This window comes from Ambystoma mexicanum, chromosome 6p, assembly GCF_040938575.1.
Source record: "Ambystoma mexicanum isolate Mex_15411 chromosome 6p, UKY_AmexF1_1, whole genome shotgun sequence".
Classification (NCBI taxonomy): Eukaryota; Metazoa; Chordata; class Amphibia; order Caudata; family Ambystomatidae; genus Ambystoma; species Ambystoma mexicanum.
In genome coordinates this window covers 1,112,164,253-1,112,188,917 of record NC_090935.1, presented here as the reverse complement: position 1 = coordinate 1,112,188,917, position 24,665 = coordinate 1,112,164,253, and positions in this window count along the sequence as shown.

Sequence of the window (24,665 nt, the reverse complement as noted above, 5' to 3'; positions counted from 1 at the left end):
TTTGCCTTAGCAGTGCATGGTGGTGACATGAGTTATGGTTGCTTAGCTCACCATAACTGGCACCTTTCTGGGGTTTTTTCGGTCTTACTTGTAACCATAACGTCCCTTTAACAACATTTTTTCATGGAATTTCATAGGTTTTTACTAGTGCAACTTAACCATAATGTCCCCTGAACAAAGTTTGTTCACTGAATTTCATAGGTTTTTACCAGTGCCCCCTAATTTGCCACAACTTACTAATATCATACTTACCACAATATAGTAACATTTTTGTCCAATTTAGAAAGTTTCACCATAAAACCCTGCCATTCCCCACCTTCTAGCATAATTTTTAACACTTCTATACACTCTTTGAAACTTTTTCCACGGTTTTTGTGTTCGTCGACATTTGCAAACATCTGACGTCATCGCTGACTTTCCGAACAGTGTCACGTGACTACGCGCATGCAGCATGATGACGTGTTTGCCAACGCATCCGCGAACGGGTCCGTGCTTTGTGAACATCTTTAAACTGCATTTCCATCAGATTTTAAACTGAAAATGTACTCTTGCACTGCTCATACCCTATTCTTACTCATTATACATTAACAATCTAGCACACAACACAAACGTACACGAATATTAGCAAAACTGCTATTTATCTTAAAAATGGCATCAGCTATTGCCATCCCTCCTCCCAAAAAGCCCCCGCCACCACCACCAGCTGGAGAACATACACATCGAAAGAAGCGCAATACTTCAAAAGACAATGAAGAGGACAAGGAGATGAGGTAGAGGAAGCGCATAGCTCTAGCACCCAGGGAGAATCATGGTTGTGTCAGTTCTTTACCACTGTTGGGAATGTACCAAAGGCTAAAGCTACCAAAGTGAAATGCACTGAGTGCAGTCGCAGACAACCTGGGTATTACTCCTACAGGACCACCTCCATGCGCCTTCACACCAAATCCAACCACCACAATGCTCTCAGAAACGCTGTTCCTTTCTTACAAACTAGTAGGCTGTCTTCCTTTACCTCATCTTTCTCATCCAATACTGTAACCACACAGCCTACTTCTGTGGGACATAAAATTCCACTAGCTACCTTGCAAGCAATAAAAGAGGCTATTTATCCATATCTTTCAAAGACAACAGTACTCTGTATATACTGCAACACACCACGCTGCAGGGGGGAGCAAATTCGAAATGCTTTTGAAGCTGTAATCATGGAGCATGAAAAGCACTGCCCCCTACCGTAGATTTAACACATGTGCAACATCTTCCTCTGTCCACCTGCCCATCCATATCTGCGGTTGGAGCCCCTTCCCTCATTTCCCACCCCAACATACTTTTTAGCCTCTCCTTAAAAAAAAACATAAAACAGGTTCCTTTAGGAATCACCTTTCACAGTTAAAAATTGAACAAAAAAATAAGCTTATAGACTCCATGTACTTTGCATTTTTCAGTAAAGTAGTTAGATTCAATAAGATTCTCCAACATTTCCATTAGCATTTTCTACTATACTGATGGAAATGATGGACAATTGTATACTAGAGTAAAAGCAAAAAGTACAAAAACTACTTTTTATCTGAAATTCTTCTGTCTAGTATACAATAAACACCACAATGCATTGACCTTTATGACTATCCACAGTCTCTGCATTCCCCTGCCTAGCCGATGCTTTATTAGAAAACCCCAATTGCACATGCACACCATCACACAAAACAGCCCTTCTTCTCTTTTAACTGTTATGTTTCTAACAGCCCCTCATTGCCTGCTTTAAACCATTCACACATAGTTCCACTAATCAGTTACAAAACCTCTATATATAGTTTATCAACATATTCAACTTCCAACCACCAACTGCCACTTAACAATGTTCTACAAATCTTGCATTTCTCATACTTATGCCACAAAATTGTACATAGTGCTCCTATAAATACACTTATGCATTGTGCAGTGAGAGAAGTGCATAAATAAAAGGGGCACTACGGATGCACACATGCTCATGGGAGCCCAGGAGGGAAGTGCCAAGGGATGCCAAGGTGGGAGGGCTCTATCTAACTGCTGGGGCAGAGTTTCACCATAAAACCCTGCCATTCCCCACCTTCAAGGGTGGAGTACATCCTAACCGTAACATCCCTTTAACAAAGTTCTTTCTGTTAATTGAATAGATTTTTATAAGTGAAAATGTTTCATAATGTTACATCGCTGTATGTAAGTTATTAATAATTCCTTTTTTAACATATATAAAAGAACTATAAACCTCCTTTAACAAAATGTTTTGCAACGCATACTTATGTGTGTCGTTATCAGCAGTGCATGCTTGGGATACAAGTAATTATTCAATTGCCTAGGGCATGAGGATCAACCATAACCTCAGCCCCACCAAACCACCCCCATTATCCACTGCACCTACCCAGCATCCTAATTCACTGTCCTCTATACCCTCATAATGTAACCAATGGCCAGTGCTCATGGCTTGCATGGCCAGTCCCCACAATCTATGGGGCATGGGCTTCTGCCATGCCGCATTCTCCAATAGGCAAACCAGAGTAGACATTTGTCCTTGCTGAAGGCCAGGGCCACTGCCCACAGCAGAAAGATATATCATATTTATTTATTTAAAACATGTGTAGCCTCATGGCTTTGGGTATACAATATAAGAACATACATCAACAACATATACAATCATAAACCCTGTAAAATAGTTAAAAACACTTCACCATGTTAAAACCTAACTTATCAAAATAAAAAAATCATATTGTAAGTCAATAAAACACTACATAAGATAGTAAGTTTAAAATCTCCATTCACTTCCAATAAAATGTAACCATAAAACATATAAAATTCACATCATGTCCTTGCATAACATTTTCCCATAACAACGATACATCATTACAATCAAACTGATTGTCATAGGCTTTCAGAAAGTGCACTCTTAACATTGATAGACTCGTACAATATACCAACGATATACCGACTCGTGCAACTGTTTCAATTTCAGATTCTTCACACAGGCGACACAATTTATCATTGCCCGAGATACCAATTTTTGCACCTTTCACTTCCAATGCATCAATAACATTAAACTTCAGTAAAATGTATTGTCGAAATATGTTTGGGTTAGGATCTCCTTTTATGTACAGTGGAATAGCAAGGTGTTCTATTCTGTATTGTATATACCTACCACTATTTCTTCTAGTGGCTAGCTGTGTCACATTTTGTTCTTTACTCCAATCATTAATAGTGAATCTCAACCAGTTTTCAAATCATGGCCTGTTCCTTAAGACAACCACTCTATCGCAGCCTTTCGACCATTTATAATGTATAGCCAATATTTTTCCCAGGGTTCCCACTTTATAACACTGGTCTATCATTGAAATGCAGAAAAATAACTAACTGCGATAGTAGCATTATCAAGATGCTTCAATTTTTCACAGAACATCACTTTTCTGTAATTAAGATCTGATACAATCCCATTGATTTAAAATTCTAATGATAGGTAACCAGAATTTCCACCTGTCAGTAAAAAAAAAAAGGTTGGCACGTCCAGTACCACCACAGAATGTACTCTACTGTCTGTAACACATTCTAAGACTTTTCCTTCACACTAGTGTTCTTTCTCGTCACCGAAGGATGACACACTCAGCTGCAGCCACTGCATATAATCTTCTCCTGCCACATAAGAATTCCAAAACTTGTCATCTGAAACTAGTATTTTCTCTCGTAGTTCACAAAAAACATGGCGCACTCAGACACGCAATATAATCTACTCCTCCTACCGCCAAGAAGTTTAAGATATTTGCTCTGCAACTAGTATTTTTGCTTCTCATCCACAAAAAGATGACACATGCAGTACAACAACTGATAGAACTCTCTTGTCTTGCCTTTTGCAAAAGAATGCCACACACAGTACAACCAATGAACATACTATCTTGCCACAAATGAATTCCTAGACATGTTCTCTGCAAATAATATTTCCATCCATCAGAAAAAGTTGACACACCGAGTGCAAGCAATGAATGTATCCCACTACCTCCAAAGAACTCTATCCTTGCAACTATTATCGCTTTAGCAAAGAGACAGTTGGACAATGATGGCCTATTCAGTAGCAGCAACTCGTATTTTATCTCATCCCTGAAACAAAGATTCAAAACAAAGTTACAGCCACTGACAACAATCTTCTCCTTCCACCAAGGAATTCTACGATTGTTTCTTTGTAACAAGAATTGTATTTGGTATGAAACATGGCACACTCCATTACAGACATTATAATTCCTCGGGAACTAGAATTGTCTCTTGTCTGTCACAAAAACATGTCACAATTAAACACCCCTTGAAAATAATCTCCTCCTTCCAAAGAATTCTAAGACTTATTTTTGAAATTAATATGTTCTGCCTCTCTGTCTCCCATCGCAAAGGGGTATCACAGACAGTACAACCACAGGGACGTGTTTTTAGTTTTCAATGAATTCAAGAACGTTTTTCCATGCAACTTGTATGTTCTCTCATGCCTCCCAAAACCTTTCACAACCTGTTACAGCCACTGGGGTATATTTTGCTCCTACCTCATAAGAGTCCTAAGGTTTTAATTTACAACTATTATTTTAACTCATTGGGCATAGAAACATGACACACTCTGTTTTAGCCACTGACTATGATGTGTCTGGTATCCAAAGAATCCTAAGACGTTGTCTTCCTTAATTGGGGCATGGTAACATACATTGTGTAGATCTATTTGTTTTCAAAGATGACATGTGCTTTTTCAGAGGCAAACAGGGTTTTGTGCCAGCCCTCTTGTATACATTCGTGACGGAAGCATGTTTAAAACACTAATGAATGATTTGTTCCCAGTACTCAGACATGTCCTGAAAGTGCATGGGGCTCTTTAAGGACCTGCTATTGCTAAATGCTACAATCAAATATTAATTTTCATCCCTTTCTGAAGGATAGAAATGCTACTGGGACAGCAGAATTGGCCCTCACCGCATTGTGCATCACGTGTGCCGGTGTTTTACAGGTGCCAGGGGCGTGCAATGCATAAATGCAGGAATTATTTTGTTTTAAGCAAATTTCACATAGATTCATGTTCCTCTGATATGTACAGGAACTCCCCCTTCAGCCCATTTCTTTGGACAATTTCACACTTGGAGCTGTGGGGCAAGTGATGAGCCAGTTTGTAAGGTTGTGAACAAAGTGGGACATAGACCAGGGAAAAACAAAGCAAAACATACCAGAAAGATTACATAAGCTCGTGATTTACAAAGGTAACATTAATCCAGGGAAGAAAGTACTTAAAACTAGAGTATTGCCAGATATATAAAATTACCATATTATGCAACATTGGAGGGAGTGGTGGGGTCAGCTAGGAAAATTGAGGGAGAGGGATGCAGGAGTTCTCTCTTTTGCAAGTGGGTCAAGTGTAGGCCAAGGTTTGGAAAGAGCCACAGTTGGGCTTGCTTTGATTGTAATGGGCAGAAATTCCACTGGAGTTTTCAGAACTTAAGAAGATCCGGCTCAAGTCTAAGGGGTGTGGGAGACTGTTCCAGAGAGAGGTGACAGCTGAAGAGGCAGATATACCCCCAGTCTCTGCTTACAGAAATGTTTGACCGGCAGAGAGTCAGAGCCAGAGGATCTAAGGATTCTCTTCCGGGATGGAAAGCTGAATTTAGAAAGGTCCCAGGCCCCTAGACAGCCTTGTGGATGATGCAAGGGGTTTTGAATTTGATCCTTGCAATCACCGGGAGCCAGATGAGAGATGTTAGGACTTGAGAGATGTGGTCCCTGGCCTTGAGGCCAAGGATATATCTCGCAGTCCTATTCTGGATTAGTTGGAGGGGGCAAAGGGAGGGAAGAGAACGATTTTGTAAGAGGCTGTTGCAGTAGTTAAGGCAAGAGAGGACCAGGGCTCTGGAGACATTGAGCTTTTGGGGGAAGACACAGCATCAGCGGCAGGTAGGTTCACAAGGAGTGATGGGATATGGTGAGGAGGTATAGTGAGGTCAAATGTATTCCAAGTTTTGGCTGAAGACTATGAGAGAAGGGGAAAAGTAGATTGAATAGAAGGAGGAGGGAGCGTAGTCAAGGTGCATGATGGGGGGTAAAAGAACTAGTCAAGTGAAGAGTGCAGCCCAAGAGATAGAGGGATAGTGGATGAGCAGAAACGGAAGGGGAAAAGGAGCAGGTATAGGTTCAGGGACAATAGGGGTCCAGAAGATAGTTAGCAAACCCAAAACAGGGATGCCACTTAGTTCTTCAAGCTGATAACAGTTCTGCTGTGAATGTGGAGCCCCTGGGGTGAAAGATTCCTATGTGTGGAAGCATGAGACAGATAACCTGAGCAATGGTTCTGCCCACCCACAGAAACTCAATAACAAAGGAGACTTTGTGTCACATGAACTTCCGGGAGGCAATCAGAGTTTTGAAGATGGCTTCCATTCCTTCCAGAAGGCATGTCATTTTTGAAGACCCAGTGAGCTTCGTTTGGGAGGCAGAGCCCTAAAATTGTGCACAGGATCCTCTTAGAATACAGGATGTGGCCGAATTAAGGACGACTTTACAATGAAAATTCCAGATACAGATGTGGTCACATGACCTCCTGGGTGTCAATTAGAGTGTTTCACGACAGCTGCCACTCATTTATGGCAGCAGGTGGGCAAGGCCCTGTTTGCCGTAGGATCAGGGAGCCTCGTTTTGGAGGCAGGACTCTCAGATGGTGTTCAGGATCGTCTGGCATCCAGGGTAGAGGTTACTGTTAGTTTTTATACATTTATATAACATTTCTGACAATGTGATGCTTTAGGTAATATCACCAGTCTCTGACATTATGTGCAGCCTTGATTATTACACCTTCATCAGAGGCTACATCTTTAATCAGCTTTTATTGATTGTCTTCTTCCAAGGGTTAATGCATTTTTATACTAAACCAGATCAGGGAAATTGAAAGTAAATCATCAGAGACCTTGAGATGCCAATTTGATCTGTACTTGGCAACAGAAAACAAACTGTTAGACAACAAGGCCAATCACCCTCATGCACATCTCCACATTAGAAATTGAAGGTTCTTGGGATGAGCATTACATCTCATTCCATTATATTACCTAGTAGTGCATCCTTCTTTTAGATAGTGGAGAGCACATTTACGTGTAGTCCACTGAGGCACAATGGCACGTCATATAAGGTACCACAGACAATCCTTTTATAACGGGATATTCGTAGCACTTTATGTGGTTACTCCATAAAGGGCAAACAACATAATGGAAACTGTAATATACAAATAGTTTCATGAGCCTGATCTCTTGCTCACAGGATACAGAGACCTAGGAGACAGTCCTTAAAATGCCGTGTCTACCCCCTCACAACCCTGTGACCAATACAATGCTGACCAGGAGGGCATCTGGGAAATGTTGGGGGGCAGGCATACTGACTCTGTGAAACTGAATAAACAGGGAGAGTGCAAGTCTAACAATGGGAGGGAAATGTCATACGAGAAGACAAAGATACAAAAGGTGCTCCATGACTATTCTAAGATCATGTGAGTACTAATACCAGGATCCAACCAGATCTGTGCGGAGCAGAGAGCTGTACCACAATGGGATTCAATGGACAATTAAGCCAATCTCAACTATGACCGTGAAGAACCGAGAAAGACGCAGAGTTAGCAGCCACAGTGTCACCGTCCCACTGCACAAAGGAGACAGACTTCTTGTTGACAGATGAGTTCCTTTATTAGCCAAAGGGAACAGGAACATGTCGCTTCATGCCGCAGTTTCAACTGTATTCCCTGGCACGCTTTCACACCCTGCTGTGCATTCCAAGAGGGTGAAATGGCTACGGTTAGATCTCCATTAAAGTAAACATTAACTGTGGTAAGCACACACGACTAAGGGGAAACAGCCTGTAAAAATAACTTGACCATCTTCGCCTTCATGTTGACCATAAAGGCTTGAGACAAATCTTACTCAACATATCCAACAAGCTGCCAACACATTTCTCAGAAACTGGAGGGAGATAATCCTGGGCAGGTATCGAATCCAACAAAGAAGGTAACTACAGAGCACTGATAGGTGAAGGGAACAAAACGTAGAAAGCAACAATGACAAAAATCTTACTCCAAAACTGAGTAGGGCTATGGATGGGGGCTCTTGTGTGAAATGACACAACCCACCACATTGGCTCTCTGCTTACCTCGGGCCTCCTTTATCACCTTGCAGACTGCAGAGGCTGCACACTCTTTCAGGGGGTACATGGCCCCCTTTTATCACTTCAATTCCATACTGAACCTTTTAGTTGTCACAAAGAGCTGTCGGTCTAGTTGGATCCCATGATGTGGTGTCCTTGCTGGTTCTAGCTATTTCCAAAGGAGCCTTTCAGCACTCCTGTTTCGTTGCAGAGGACGGAATATCCTCTACATGTTGGTGTATTGCTATTGTGCTTTTACTCAATATTTTGATAAATTATTATTTTAGTTTGTTTCATTAGTTTGATGTTACTTTTCTTGTACTGCACACCGGGCCAGGTGTTGCCTGGTCCCTTTTATCAATTTATTTCCTTGTGGAGCCTCCTTGTGGTCGTAGAGAGGGCCTCCAGTGTTGCTTTGCTTTTTCATTTCTTCGAATGGCACCAATTGGCTCATTTGTGTTCATTTGTGTTCCATGATTCGGACAACAAACCTATCTTTCTTGAAATGTGTCCGCATCACACTGAACAGTGCAGAATTCGAGTGCAGTGAGCATGTCGGTCATGAACTAGAGTTGTGCCTGAATCTGGACCATCTCTATCTATCTATGTCCATGGGGGTTATCAGGGTGGAGATATATATATATATTAAAGATTTTATTAATTTCCACAAACAACATATAACTTACACTCCCGACATTTACAGTTACAAGTGTATCACAGTATGCATTACATGTTTGTCTCTAATGTCTTCCCCCCTCTTTCCCCCATAAACTCAAGCACTCCCCCCTGTACTTCCGGTTTCTGTAGCTCAGGCTCAGTCCTTCTCATGAATCTCGAGCAGGTCCTCGTCACTGGGGTCACTTTGGGTGCACCCGTGTAGCGAGGCTATCATTTGTCTCCATTCCATCAGTGGTCCCACTTCTTCTCCCTCCCCTTTGCTAGCTGCCTCATAACATACCATTGTCTCCGCATCTGCCCATTTAAGGAGGTCCTCCCACCACCTCTCCACTCTAGGCCTGTACGCGGCTTTCCAGCTCATGGCGATTCTCCTCTTGCCCAGGATGTATGCTAAGTCTTTGAGTTTACATACATGTTTCAAGTTACGTGGCCTGATGAATCCCCCTAGCATGCATGCCCATATGGATTCTACGTCTAATTGAATCCCCTTCTCGGACAGCTTGAGTTTAATTTCCCCCCAAAACTTCCCGACCTGCGGGCATGCCCAGAACATGTGGATCATCCCGGCTCTCTCCTCTCCACACTTAGGGCATTTTTGTACCTCTGCATTTCCAAATTTCGCTATCATATGGGGGGTCATATATGCTCTATGAGTAACATATAGTTGGATTTGTTGTAACCTGGCATTTCTAGACACCTTCTTGTGGTATCTCTGGGCCCTCTCCCATTGCCCGTCTTGCATGGCTTCTCCTGCCTCCTCTCCCCAATCCCGCCTTAGTTCGGGCAGTTCTTTTCCCACTCTTGACATAGCTAGTTCATATATCCTGGATAGTTCATGCCCCCCCTCCGAGATGTCATACATTGTTTTGATAGCCATATCCGGTAGCTCCGACAGCACAATTTCAGACTATGTTTCTTTCACTTTTTTTGACTATTCTGTTAAATGTGATGTGCTGTCCTAGCTGTACCCCGGTTCCGTCTACTATTGTTTGGAAATCTATGGCCTCCCCTTCCTGCCAGATGTCCCCCAGAGTGGATAGGCCCACTGGCTCCCAATATTTCTGGATCATTCTCCTGAGTTGGACATCTTCTCCGCATTGCGCCACAAGGTGCACCTGCGGGGAGCACGCTTTGTGCCAGACCTCCCAGCCCAGTGTCAGCAATCTCGGTCTCCCCTCAACTCTGATTTGGGTAGCCATATTACTTCTCGTAAAAAGTAAGGGGCGCTCTCCTCCTTCAGTAGGCTGGATTCTGCCGTCTCGTCTTCCGCCAGCCACCTGGCAACATATTGTAGTTGCGCCGCTAAGTGGTATATCTCAAAGTTTGGTAACCTAATCCCCCCCCTATCATATGCGTTCTGAAGTTTTCACAGGGCCACTCTGTTTCTTGTGTTATGCCACAGGAAGCCCCTGCACAGGCTGTGCAGTTGTTACGCTCACCTGGTATCCACGGGGACGCCCTTATGCCCTGGTTGTCAGATTCACCCTGGACCCTTCCCGATTCCGTATGGTGCCTTCTATGGAGTTCGGGCCTGAGAACACAGGAGGACTGGACTTAGGAACAGATTTGGTTTCCTCCCACCTGCCCCCTGGACTTGATCTGATGGCCCACTCCTCATCTTGTTGTGATGTCTGGCATGCTCTCCGTCCTGCCGCATAGTTTTCTGCGGGTTTGAGCGACCGAGTTAACTTCACTGGTGCTAACCCATTCAAGTGTCTTTAAGGAGCTAAGTCTGATTATAGCAGTCTTAAAATGTCCTTGCTTTCCTTTCTTGCGATTAATGTCTTTTCTTTATTTATTCTCCCTTAGGTGCACGGAGGTTCGGTGAATGCGCTGCTTGGAGCGGGCTCCTACCAGGATGATGGACGCAGGAGCGTATGATGGATGGTAGGTTAAGCGTGAAGTGCGGCGCGGTAATGTCTTCTTTTGCTAACCTGTATTCTTTATTCCTTTTCAGGTCGCAATGGTCTTTTGGGCGTGTGAAGATTTCCGGAGCTGAACCGGCCAAGAAATGCCCAACAAGGTGAGGTTCTCGTGATTACTGCCGTAAATGCTGTGAGTAGCCTGTTTTAACGTTGTCCTTCTTTCTCTCTCTCTCCAGGTGCTTCGTTCCGGTGCGTGCGTGGTGTCCCGATGATGCTGCCAACTGGATGGAAGACCGCGAGCAGTAGGAAGACGGATAATCGACAGATGGAAAGTTGCAGGTAAGCAGAGACTGCTAATGATTTTCTTTTGTCTCCTCTGCATGTCCGCTGTTCAAGGATCGCTGCGTTCTGGTCTCTGGACACGATGAGCATCACGCTGCTGGCTTCAGAATAACACGAAGTACGTTCTGTAACTTGGGTGTGGTTTATATAGCGCTCTAGTAAAGTAGTCCAGGTAAAGTAGTCCGGGCTACCACACCCAAAACACTGCACCGCACAGTTTGGTTTTAGGAACTAGGCTGTGTGGATGCCTCCATGTTGGCTGCAGGCCTCCAATGAAAAAATAGTCCCTTCAAGACGGTGTCCCAATCTGAACATGAGCCTGGCGCCAAAGGCACCAGGACTGACTCCAGGAGAGTCCATGAGGATAGTGCAAGGCTCTTGGGGCCCCAAGTGAACCTTGAGCCTTAACCCCACCTGGCATGTGACCATGCCAGTGGGGTTTTGGGTCACGGGTCGTGACAGCAGTTTAGTAAAGAAGCGCCTAGGCACCATGTATGGGATGCTTGTAAAGAAGTGCAGTAGCCTGGGGAGGACACCCATCTTCAGCAGGGCCGCCCTCCCTACCATAGCCAGGGGTAGTTTGACCCAGAATTCCATGCTATTTTTAACGCCTTCCACGGCTTTCTCTGTGTTGTGTTTGTGCTCAGCCGCTGCCGTGTGATAGATGTCAATCCCCAGGTATCTAAACGTTTCAGTCTGCCAAGCTATCTGCAGAGTGGGCAGTTTTGTCTGGGGAATGCCTTTGTATCTGCCTAAGGGAAACAAGGTAGATTTATTGGGGTTGACCATTATCCCGGAGAAGGCCGCATAGCGTTCCATCTCTTCTAAGATGTATTGCAGGTTCTCCTCCTGGTAGCGCAAGTATATAAGCATATCATCTGCATATAGCGATATTAGGTGCGGTCCCCCTTTGGTGTGCACCCCTAGCTCGATGTACTGTTGTCTGAGGTAGATAGCCAGGGGTTCGAGTGCTAGTATATACAGCATTGGTGACCATGGACAGCCCTGCCTCCTGCCTCTACTTAATTGCCAACTCTCCGATATGATCTTCCCCATTCTTACTCTGGCTGTGGGGGAGCTATAAAGCATCTTCACCCATCGCAAATACCCAGGTCCCATCCCGAATCTCTTTAAAGCCGCCAACAACCATGCCCATTGGACCGAGTCAAATGCCCTAACTGCAATCAGGGTGCAGCTATTGAGGCTGTGCAGCCATCCACTGAAAATGATGAGCTTTGGTATTATGCTCAGGACCCTTTTTCACCTGGAATTGCCAGTCATTGTAACAATAATCCCTGCTAGTTCCACATAGTATCACTAGAGGGTTTTCCAACGCCAGGCTTCGAGCGCCGGGACCCTGGTGGGTTTTCGGGATATCCCTCATTACTGTTCATAAGGAAAAATGTGCATTCGTTTAGAATCATTGTATGCCAGTGTTTCTCCTGAATATTACTGAAGGGCATCCTGAAAACTGAACATGGATCCATCCCTTGAGACCTGGAGTTGGACAACCCTGCAAGGAATCTCTGGATATTTCACATCTCAAAATCTCTTTAATGCCATTACTGTTCCAAAGACCACATTTTTTCTTAGAGATCTTATCATTGACCGTAATCTGGATTTAATACATAGTATCATGTAAAACCTGCATACAAAATCCTCTACATAATGTTTTTATTAGAGGCTATTTGTGATATCACTACTGACCTGTAAAAAGAAAATGACATCACTAATTCTTTGCAATCAGTCCTTACGCTTTAATGGTAGCGACACAATGGGAGTTAGGGTAACGCTGGCGCTATTACCGCAGAGCGGTTAGTGCCCATTCCCCATTGGGCCCATTCGGGAATTCCTCATTCCCCATTGGGCCCAATGGGGAAAATTTGCGCTATTACCGCCGGCGGATTTCCCGCCGGCGGTATTAGCGCCTAAAATCGGCAATTTTGCTGCAGATTTCACCCCAGCTCAGAGCTGGGGGGAAATCCGCCAAGGCCATGATCTGGTGGACCCTTAAATGCGACGGTAATAGCGCTACTGCCGCATTTAAGGGTTACCGCCAGACTCGTGATGAGACCTGGGCCAGCAAAGAGCAGAATTCGAGCTATCACTGTAGCAATAATGAATGCAATGACAAGCTTTCCAGATTCCTTTCTTTTTAAATGTAGCTTTTTGTGACACTCTACAGCCCTTAATTGATAAGGAACTGGTATTATTTGCATTGCATGCCATTATAACGATGGCGGGGGTACTTCAGCCCACATATTTTGTGCTACAGAGCCATGAATTAATGATGATCACATGGTGCTCAATGATATTTTGACTTCCAACTATAAAGTCCTTTTTAAGAACCGCCACACTAGAGCCGGCAGTGGGGCTGCATTTATATTTAAAGAACCCCTGCAATTGAAAAGCATTGATATACCATGCATCAAAGATTTTGATCTGCTTCAGACATATTGGCTTAAATGTGAAGCTTTATTAATGGTCATATTGTCATTATTACTTTAGACATACCCCCCAGTTATGATCCCACTGTTCCTGAAGGTCTGATATTAGACGAGAACAGACTATATTACTAATTAATAATTACTACATTACTAATTACCACTGTGCAAATGGCAATGGCAGTTATTGGATGCGACTTAAATAATTGCCTTTAATGGAAATGCCCCGGGCTACTCTCTCTGGCTTGGGTAGAAGTGGTCGATTTTTCCACTCACTGGCATACGCTAGATGCCACCGTTTTTCAAATTTGGCCAGAATGGATCCAATCAAACAAAAAATAAACATATTTCTTACTAGAAAGTGGTCTACAGTGCCATCTTTAAAGATCTAAACACTCATCCAACATTGGAAATATTCCGGTAGGGCTATGCAGCTGGTGTTTGACCGATTTAAATCTAATCAACCCTGGTATTCACTCATTTTGAAAGAAGAAAAACGTACTGTAGGTCATGCTGCGCACAGATTTGTTAGATCTAAACATGATAAAGACATTAGTGCTTTAAAATAAAAATTGAGAATTTAAAAATGAAACATTTTTAATGCCAAAAAATACTATTTTTATCAGTATCTTTTCTGAAAAGAACACAACCAAATAACTGTTCTGTTGAGGTTAACTAGATTGTTATCTTAGAGCAGAATCTCTGGAGTGCTCTGCCTAACAAAACCTATCACAAACTTAATAGCCTACATTGTGGTCACTCAATTTACAAACTTGACCTCAGACCACTCTGCCCAGACCTACTTTAATCCAAGGCCCTTTGGGAGGTGCTACCAGAGACATAGGAGCTGTGTAAGGCCTGAGGATCTTCCTAGTGCTCTTTCATTGCACGCATGCTCTCACTCTAACTTTCACCTATTTGTCTGCGTTCTACTAAAACTGCTCCCCCCCAGAGTTCTTTTCATGGTTAAGGATTCCCACATATCCTAACAGAGTTTTGGCTCTCAGATCTTCACATGACACCTTTCGGGGGGGTGTAAATGTACCACTCAAATGAGAGGCAATTCCAATACGTTTAGTTCAGCTCCCGCTCTGAAGAAAGACTTGATTTCCTCTGGGATGTTACATGAAGGGGTCCAGCCCCACGTATATATTCATTTTTTCATAACAGGGTATCGTGACCATCCTGCTCTAACCTTGCTCTTTTGTGACAGTGTCCGTGCCAACATTACACAGAATCTCCTCTGTCTGTAAAGTGCACAGTGTGAGTGTGGCGGCTTCGCGGTGGGAAGCCTGGATACAGGGTGTGCCTGGACTGTATTTCATTTATCCACATATTCTTGTAATGGGGAGCATGCCTATGCCAAGCTAGGCTTTTCTCTCCTGCTGTGAGCTCTAAGGGTCCCCCACGGGAATTGCCTTAAATGTTAAACACCTCAAAATCATGCCAGAGCCTCCCCCATTCCCACTAAGCAATTACAGCCTCACACCCTCAATGCCTTTGAGCTGAACCCCTTATTTGTTCTGTCAGACCTCATATTGAGATATAGCTGTGTCCAGCACTCTGCTGCTGGCATCTAGAGACACTCATGTGTGTCTCTCTGTACCAAAGGCTATCATGGTAGGGGCATGCAGGATGGTCATTCTTGCTCTTTTAAATGTGATCTGTTGTTCCCCCAACCACATAGACTTTGTGCCTCTCTCCAGGGTCTGAATAGGACTTAAACAATCTCTAATGACTTTATAGGATTACTTGCAGAATACAGAAAACAAGAGTAGCTTCTCCTGGTTCATGGGGGAGTGGGCCAGTCACACTGTCTCGAGTCAACTGAACTTTGGCTTAACCCTTCCCAGCTCTGATGGAATGTCCCAAATATCCCACTTCCTCACAGAAGTCAGCATATGTCCTTTGTCTGTTTGACACCCAGTTGGTGCTGTAGCACATTTTGGTGCTGTGACACATACATTCTACACTAGCTCTAACAGGGCAGGCAGAGTGTTCTGATGGCATATGGGTGGTTTCCGTATTGCATGTCATACAGGCTGGGCACCCTTCCTTATGCTTATGCACTGTTGGAAAGCAACAAGCTTCCCCAATGCATTGGAAAACACTCAGAGAAAAATGTGGGTGATCTCTTGAGTTATGGCTGTTCAGACTCTATTCTACACCCAGGAGTGAAATTCTTCAGAGCAAGGACATGTTCAACTGCTTCGGGTTGAACTGCAGATTGAAAACAGGGAGCCCCCATCTTTGAATGGTGTTTTTTCTAGTAAGTAGTCATCTTTAAATAGTGTTTTGAGGTTGGTGGCCATCTGTGCATGGTGTTTTCTTCAAGACTGTTGCCCTTTTTATGTGGTACTGTATTGACCTGATCGGTCTTCTTCAAAGCAAGAGTGGTGACACAGGGCACCAATTACCATCTGCTAAGCAAAGGTACCTCTATTTTCAAATGGCCACAATGCTCTCATCAACAACTCAACAAGTGAATGTCAAATGATGTAAAGGCAGTTTGTAAGGAAATGTCAGTGATATGGACAGATAGCTTGGCTGTGTGTGACCGAGCCTTTGATGATCACTATAAAACACAGCCTAGGACCTCAGAGAATTGACTGCCAGAAATCTTTATATACAGAAGGTGATTTCTTAAAAGTGAAAGGAAAGGAGGTTGTAACACAAATGCCTCCTACTTTTAGAAATCTCAGTAGATAAAGGCCAGCAGAAATAAGATGTATTTGCCAGGCATGATCATAGGTCGTCAGTCCTTACCTTTTACTGTAGAAAATGGGAACTGTGTAAAAGAGAGGTTGAATCTAAAATCACCAGAAAAAGGGGAGACAATGGATGCATTTGTTACTCTTTGTAATGTACAGCTTTTGGCAAAATCTCAGATGTAGAAGCTAATTAAACCTGAATTATGAAAGCACCCCTGTCCAAATCACTGTGTTTTGCTACTGCTGTGGATGAGCAAGCATTTAAATCATTTTCTCGATGAGGCCAATATTCGCAATCGAGCAGAAACACATCCAAAGTCAGAACTAAGTTGGAAAGCCAAAGAAGAGAGGAATGAAGCTTGTATATGGGGGGCCATTTGTGGGCCGTTTGGGACATAATTCAAGTTTCATACTGACCACTGAAATGTATACATTACATACTGAGATGTATATATCATATATTGAGATGCATACATTAAGTACTGAAATATACACACTGTACACTGAGATATATATGTTCTTTACTGAGAGGTATATAGTATAAATTGAGATACGTGCATTGTATATTGTGGCGTTAAGCACACAATCCAGGGGCTGGAACAGGTGTTTACGGTCTGGCGGCCCAAGTTAAAAGCCCGAGCGAAGCAAGTTGCTAAAAAAAAAAGGATTTCATTAATTGAACGGGGCGCAATGCATCCCGTTCAATGAACGAAATCCTTTTCCAAGATGGCCGCCATGGAAAGGGACAGCAGGGCTCTTCGGAGTCCCTCTTCCATTTCCCTGGCAGCCGTAAAAGCAGAGAAGCAGCTGCGGCAGCCTGCACTGCCACAACAAACAGGTAAGTGATGGTGGGAAAAGGGCACAATGTAAAAAAAAGAAGCAAACGGAGGGTGGGGGAAGATGGCGGCAGGGGGACCCAGCCATCAGGTGGCATGGAACACAGGTTTGCATCGGGGGTTGAAGCCCACATTCCTAGCCACCTGATTGGTTGGCTCCTCCCACAAGGGTGCTAATGAAATAGATGCACTACATGCTGAGATACATTCATTGTATAATGAGAGGTATATACTGTATAGAGAAATTCATATATGATATATTGAAGTATGTATGCATATGCACTGTACACTGAGGTACATATATTGTATATGCTGAGATGTATATACAGTATTTTGAGATTAATATATTATACAAATACCTAAGCAACACTGCCCCACAATATCTGGGCAAGAAAATCGAACAATCAAAATTCAGCAGACCGGTAAGACACCTCCATGCTTATCGGCTGGTCCTTGCTAAAGTGAAAAGGGCCAAAGAAAGTGGAGTGAGCTTCCCATCTCTGATCGCAAACCAATGGAAAGCCATCCCCCCAGAACTAAGAGCAGAAGACTCCTACTGGGCCTTGCGCAAGGCCCTGAAAACCTGGCTATTTCCATAGTGCCACTCGAATACAACCACTGACTACCGCTCCAATCTGTACTATTTACCACGTGGGTGTGTCAGGGATATATTGTCATTCCTCTGTTGAAGCTTTTTGTACATTTGTACATGTAACTGGTCCGCAACTGCACCATGGTGCTCAGGGTTTAGGCGCTTTACAAATGTAAATATAAATAAATAAATAAATATGTTGAAATATATGCACTGTAGGCTATTTTTACTAAAGAACTAAAGATTAGGACACTTTATCAAATGAGTGATTCACAAATGACAGGAGAAGTAATGCAAATGGGTCAGCAGTATGAATTTTACTGTCCTGGCAATACCTACCCTAAGTGCCTGGAAATTGGATACATGTGACATGGCTGTGCTCAGCAGAATCATTTCCAGTATAAATGCAAGCAAAATGCCAACAACTGAAATAAATAATAAAGTTCAGAATCAGGACAGTTCAACAACTATGAGCTATCAAATTCCACCCGCCTTGCATTGTGCACTCCTCTTGCTTCTTTAAGGGTCCCCTGCAAGGAAATCATTAGGTTGCCTAAAAATGCAAGGAAGTGTCAATAAGTGAACCTGAGGGTGGTGGTAAACTACCCAGCATGGTGCACACTTGCAGTGGGATATCTCTGAACCCATGTGCATAACTGATTAGGGCACGAGGCAGGACACACCATCTCCAGGACACACGGATGTGCACAAGCTCATGTCGAAGGGAGACACACCCACAAAGTAGTTTGGTGGTCTTTAAAGAGGTATTTTTAAAAAGGACAATATATCAGAGCTTACACCTGTAATGTAGATGAGGCTCTATCAACCAATTGTTCATTCGCGTGTTAACCTGCTGGTCACTGTATCAGTGAAAGGAGTGCCCCCAAAACACAAAAAGGTAGCGTTTCATCTGCAGACATCAGTTGATGAGGCACTACAGAAGCTATTGGCCAAGGATGATATTGAATAGTCCATGTGCCCTACACCAACAGTGCCCCCCAACATGGTGGCACCAGAGAAATTCCCCAAAGAAAGAAAAATGGTTTGCATATATATATGGACATGAGTCAAATCTCACAATTGGAGGAGAAAGATACAATGGCCAAACATAGATAGTATAATTACCTCAAAGGTGCAGACATTATCGCAAAACTTCCCAAAATGTTAAAAAGCCATTATCACCTACTCTCTAACCTGGACTCTAATACCCCATCTGTCCTGATCCTCCTTGATCTTTCTTCTACTTTTGACACGTCTCCAGGAGGCCCTAGGCATCATGGACAGGGCACTGGTGTGGCTGAACTCCTTCTTCTCATACAGACCTTCCCAAGTGCAAATGGGTCCTTTTTCCTCCTCCACTTCACTCTCTACCTGTGGCGTCCCTCAGGGCTCTTCAACATCTACCTGTCAACTCTGGCTCACCTGATCTCCACTGTCTCCCCTCATTTCCATTGTTACGCAGATGACACACAGCTCTCTTTCAAACTACCTTCCCCTACCTCCTCCTCCTGGCTGCTATTCAGGCATGGTGCTCTGCCAATGATCTCTGCCTGAATGGCAATAAGACAGACACAATTCCCATTGGGGTACCTACTCCTTGTCCCCCCCACTCTCTGGCCAGAATCCTTGGGTCCTCTCCCCTCACCCACTTGGGATCATCTTTGACTCCTCTCTCTCTTTCACTCCACACATCAAGCACCTTGCCAAGAAATCCAATTTTCATCTTCATCTCCTCAGGGGCATTCTACCTTTCCTCACCTTCCCCCAGAGATCAATGTCTCCAGAGCCCTGCTTCTCTCTAGGCTTGACTATTGCAATAGCCTCTTCCTCAGCCTGCCTCTTTCCTCCCTTTGCCCCCCTTCAACTAATCCTGAATAGGACTGCAAGATTTATCCTTGGCCTCAAGCCCAGGCACTGCATCTCTCCAGCCCTAAAATCTCTCCACTGGCTCCTGGTGACTGCAAGGATCAGATTCAAGACCCTTTGCATCATCCACAAGGCTGTTTGGGGAACCTCTTTACATCCACTTTCCCTCCCAAAATACCTCCCGGCCAGAGTCCTTCGGCCTTCTCGCTCCACCTCTCTGTAGGTCAAACGTTTCTCCAAGCAGAGATGGAAGTAGATCCCTTTCCTCGACTGGTTCCTTGCTCAGGAACAGCCTCCCTCTCCCCTCAGACTTGAGCCAGATCTTTTTAAGTTCTGGAAAATTTCTCAAGACTTTCCTTTTCTCCTCTTCCTTCCCCCTCTCCCTCCTGTGCTAAACTCCCCACCTGCCTCTGCAACGGCAGCCTGGCCAATTCAGAGTCACACAGGAGCCAGACCACCCCTACCAGTCCCCACAGCATCCAAGTGCTAGCACTTGCCCTTGGCTTCCTGGACTAGCCCAATTTGGTCCTCCCTGTCCACCGCACTCACCCCTACCCGCCTCCACTGGCACTTGCTGCCTTGGCCCACCCAGCATTTGCCCTTTCCCACCCATAGGGGTCCCCCATTCTGGCGCTTCTCCCTCTCTCCCCTTCCCCTTGCACTTATGAACTTGTCATGCACTTGCACAGTAGGATTGTCACAAGGTCAGTATAACCATTTTCTGTTGTTCTACCTTTTGATTCACATGCCCGAACCCCCTTCCTGTCTTTTGGCACCTAGAAACACCTGTGTATAGGCGCCATACAAATGTCCAATACATAAAAAGATAAAATCAGTGGGAGCTAGTCAAGCATACCTGTTACATAACCACTTTTACCACACATCTTGGACTGTCATATGTATGAGAATGGGTTTTCAGCTTTCTTCCACTGCGGATATCCATCAGTAATCAATTGCACATGCCACTAAGACAGTAGTCAACGTGTGTAACCACAGTGACAACATCCTTCTCTTAGGCACATAATACGAAGAACAATACAAACATCTGCACCATGTCTGACATGCACTACAAGATGCAAATCTCACCCTCAACCGGGAGAAATCAAAGCTTAAATTCCAAGGACACATCTTCTCAGACAAGAGTAGGCCACCTGATCCGAAGAAAGTGACAGCACTAGACAACACTCTGACACTTACACACATCAACTGTATGCATGCCATAAGATCTAGGCGTGGCTGGTTACTGTGACACGTGTGTCAGAGCTTTCAAGCCAATCAGTTCACTGCTCCCTGCACACCCTGAACAGAAAGGGCCATCCCTGCACTGGATCAATCCGGTTTAGCAAAGTATACATGGAAGACTGCAGCACCAGAATAAATCAATAGATTAGTCTTTATCTGCCTGCAAGGTACCAGCCTCGACTCTGAATTTGAAAATTGTACAAAGTAGTGGATCAGTGATCAGCTAATACATCCCAAAATTCCATCAGTAATCAGTAAACATTTGTAAAAGTACTGACCACTTCACAGTATCGCCGAAGGTTCTGGGCGATTGTCGAAACCTCTGCCTGGCAGAGGCATGTATAGAGGAACGAGAGAGGTGAGTGACGATGTGGACGCATGGAATGCCTTGACGCAGGCAATATTTGCCCCTTCAGACGACATGCCCCCATAGGTGACTAATGTCGGACGTTGTATGATCTTGGATATTTACTTTATACCTACGAGTCAGCCTGGGACATAGAGGCATGCCACCTTTCAAGGATCAGGGGGAGGCAGGACTAGAACTGTACACACAGGAGTTACTGTTAGTTTTCTTTGTTTTTGTTTTATTGTTTTGAAGGCCTTTGGAGTATCACACTAATTATTTTGACTGTAAGAAACGGTGTCCAGTTAAAATGTCGAATGAATAATTTCGAATGCATTAATTTCGGAAAAAGAAATGTTGACATTTTTTTCTGAATATTATTTTTTATTTTATATGATTTTTTGGGGGTTTGGCTAGTAAAAAAAGGGTTATTGATAAAAAGGGGGGTTTGGGGGGAACCCCCCATTAAAAAATAAAATTATTACAAAAAATTATGGCATTTATTTTTCAACATTTTTGATTCGAAATTAATGCATTCGAAATTATTAAATTCGAAAATGTCACTTTAAACCGTAAGAAACATGTATTACTGCAAGGTCACTGGTTGTACTTGTATGTTGAAACCAAAATATATAAACACCAGTTTGAAAACAAACAAAAAGTCTTACATGAACTAAGTGGCGTACTAAAGTTATGTGTAGACTTACACAGCCTTAACAGGAACATATTGCTGAAATGCCATGTCCCAAACTAGCTTACAAGACGCAAGTTCTTACACAGTGCCACCAATTTTTACCACAGCACCAATTTTAGCCCATTGGATGTAAGCTACTTACAACCAAAATAAGTTGCATGAAAAACCAGACCAATGATCTCATATGTGACACTGAAAGGATCATTCCGGTTCCTGCATTCGCACGCATCCCAAAGAATCACGCACCACCTGCTTCATGGAGTGGCCGGGCGTATGACCTCCTGGGACAGCATTCTAGATCGGTGCAACCCAGAGCTTGATCACAACTTCAGGCCGTACATGGTGGGTAGACATTGTACAGAGGAAAGGATTGACACTAAACGAAGAGTATTTGAGCGTGTCATTTGGAAGGGTGGGGAGAAGCCGAAACCGTCTACAGTTGCTGCAAGTCTAGACACATCAGCGCTTACAGAGAAGGAACAATTTGCATATTCTTTGGACTCTGCGAATACTACTTGAGGTTCATGCAAGTGCATGCACTGATGACGGAACCACTCAAGGTCCTGTTGTAAAAAATAGAGGTGCCATTTGCAGAGCGAGAGACACAAGGCCAGTGCTTTGCAGAAATCGAGCAAATCATAGAGCGAGTAGCAGCACATCAGGCTTTTGGGCATTTTGACAGTCATAACATCACAGTAGATGTAAGTGCATGGATTTAGGGCGGTGCGTAACCAGAAATAATTAAAGGTGGAAATAGAACATGCTTGTTCCCTTTGCGTCCAGAATACTAACTAACTCGGAGTGCTATTAGTCTGTCGAGTGGGAAACCCGTGCATCTGCATGATATGATATGATATGATAGTTTATTTATATCGCGCTTAATACCCAGAGGTTTCTAAGCACGGACCCGGTATTGTCTTGCTTCCAAGGCGTGCACGTTGCTGCTGAGCTATCCTCCCAAGACCTGAGCCTGGGCAAGAAAGCATACTAGTCTCTCCTTTGTTGATAGAATGGGAGTGGTAGTAGCAAAGATCCAGTTAGATTAGCAATGTCGACACCTAAGTCCAGCAGGCATCATTTTGAAGTTGTGCACACATCCTGTGAAGTAGCGACTGTAGGCCAGACTGCCTGCCATACGTTGGCTTGTCATTGAACGAGAAAAGGCTGTATGTAATGAGGAAGACCTTTATGGCTTCTATTGTATGTTTTGTTGACAGTGTTGATGATGTTGTGTTGTCTGGAAAGTGGATACAGGAATTTCAAGGGGATGAGCTGCTGAAACAAACAATGCAGTTTGCCATCTTGGATGGCAAAGGTGTCCGAGGAAGCTACAGGTCTATGTTAACCGAGCACCTGAGTTATCCGCTGATCATGACTTGTGACACCGGAAATTGCCAGTTAGTGCCGTAAGCCATGGGGGGGGGGTATACGTTGGTTTAAATTTCACGTGAAGGTCATCTGGGCAAGACTGGCACCAAAAGGAAGTTGTCAGAAATGTTTTGGGGGCCAACTATGAACTCCCAGTTTGGGCAACGTGTCCAACGTGTGTGCTATCTGACCGACAAGCATTTGGTATAATGCTATCAATGCCTTTTCCAGTGGTACACTTGGATAAAAACTATGAAGGATATGTTCTGTCTGATGCTCAGTGTTAGGTTGTAATTTTCATTGAATTCTTTAGTGGAACAGCCGCTACAGCAGCCGTAGTTCAGTTTTAGCACAAGTTTTTGGTATCAGGTAATAATGTCCCCATACATAATGTCACCAGGAAAAGCCATTGGCGACGTTATATATGGTGACATAATGTATGGGTGTATGGGAACAGGTTGCGGGGATGTGCACTGCTCCCATCATTTTTTTAAAAAAAACAGGGGTTGCAGGGTTGTCCCCGCATGTTCAATGTAACAATGTCTCCACAAAAAACAGCAACATTTTTGTCAGGCGACATTTTTGCGGGGACATTATTACATGGAACCAAAGTTTTCAACCGGGAGGAATTTCCATCGATCCTACAGAGTGATAATGGAGTACAAATTGTGTGAGACAAAATGGTGTTGCTAGGTCTGGAAAAGATCTGGAGCTACGCTAATGTTGGGACTTCGGGACTCAGGGCTAGCTAGCCTTTTGGTTGTAGCCCCTGAGCTTCTATCCGGGGATACAACGAAAAGACCCTGGGCTGCAGCCCCCCAGCCCTCCCTTAGCAATGCTTCTATGCATGGGTTCTTGTAAAACCATGCAGTGTACTGGCCAGATGCACAGTTCTCATGGCCAGGGAATGTGTGCAGTCGTCAATATCTAATGGCTGAAGGATTGGGGAAGGGGTGCAGGCAATGTTGCTTTTGTAGCATACAACCCAGCATAACGTTACAGATATGGCTCCATTTCAGATTCTGTCTGGCCACTGCTTTGCCCATTGTGGGTGACGTGGAGGGAAAGTTGAGAGAGCAGCAGCTTCGACAGCATACATGTGGAGATGACTCTTATGAAGGCACAGATGCTCAGCGAAACCTTTAAGGATTCAAAAGCGTACTTGACACAATTCAAGGGAGATGGTGGGCATGTACACTTGCCAGGATAGACTGTACGAGGAGAGTCCAGGTAAGTCCCAAGGCACAGAATAGAAAAAGGTTTGTTTGTTTAATCATTTGTAATGCGCTCCAGACCCAGGGGTATCAGGGCGCAGCAGTTACAGGAATATGCAAAGGTGTGCAGCAACTCAGTAAAAATTAACATTGGCAGATGGTGGAACACTGGTAGAGGTGCACGATGGACAGATGTGGGCGTTATGTGCGAAGGAAGGTGTGAGTAGAAAAAGACCAAGTTTGGCCAGAGCAGACTCATAGAATGTATCTGGCCTAACTACTGGAGACCGACAGGATGAGTTAGCAG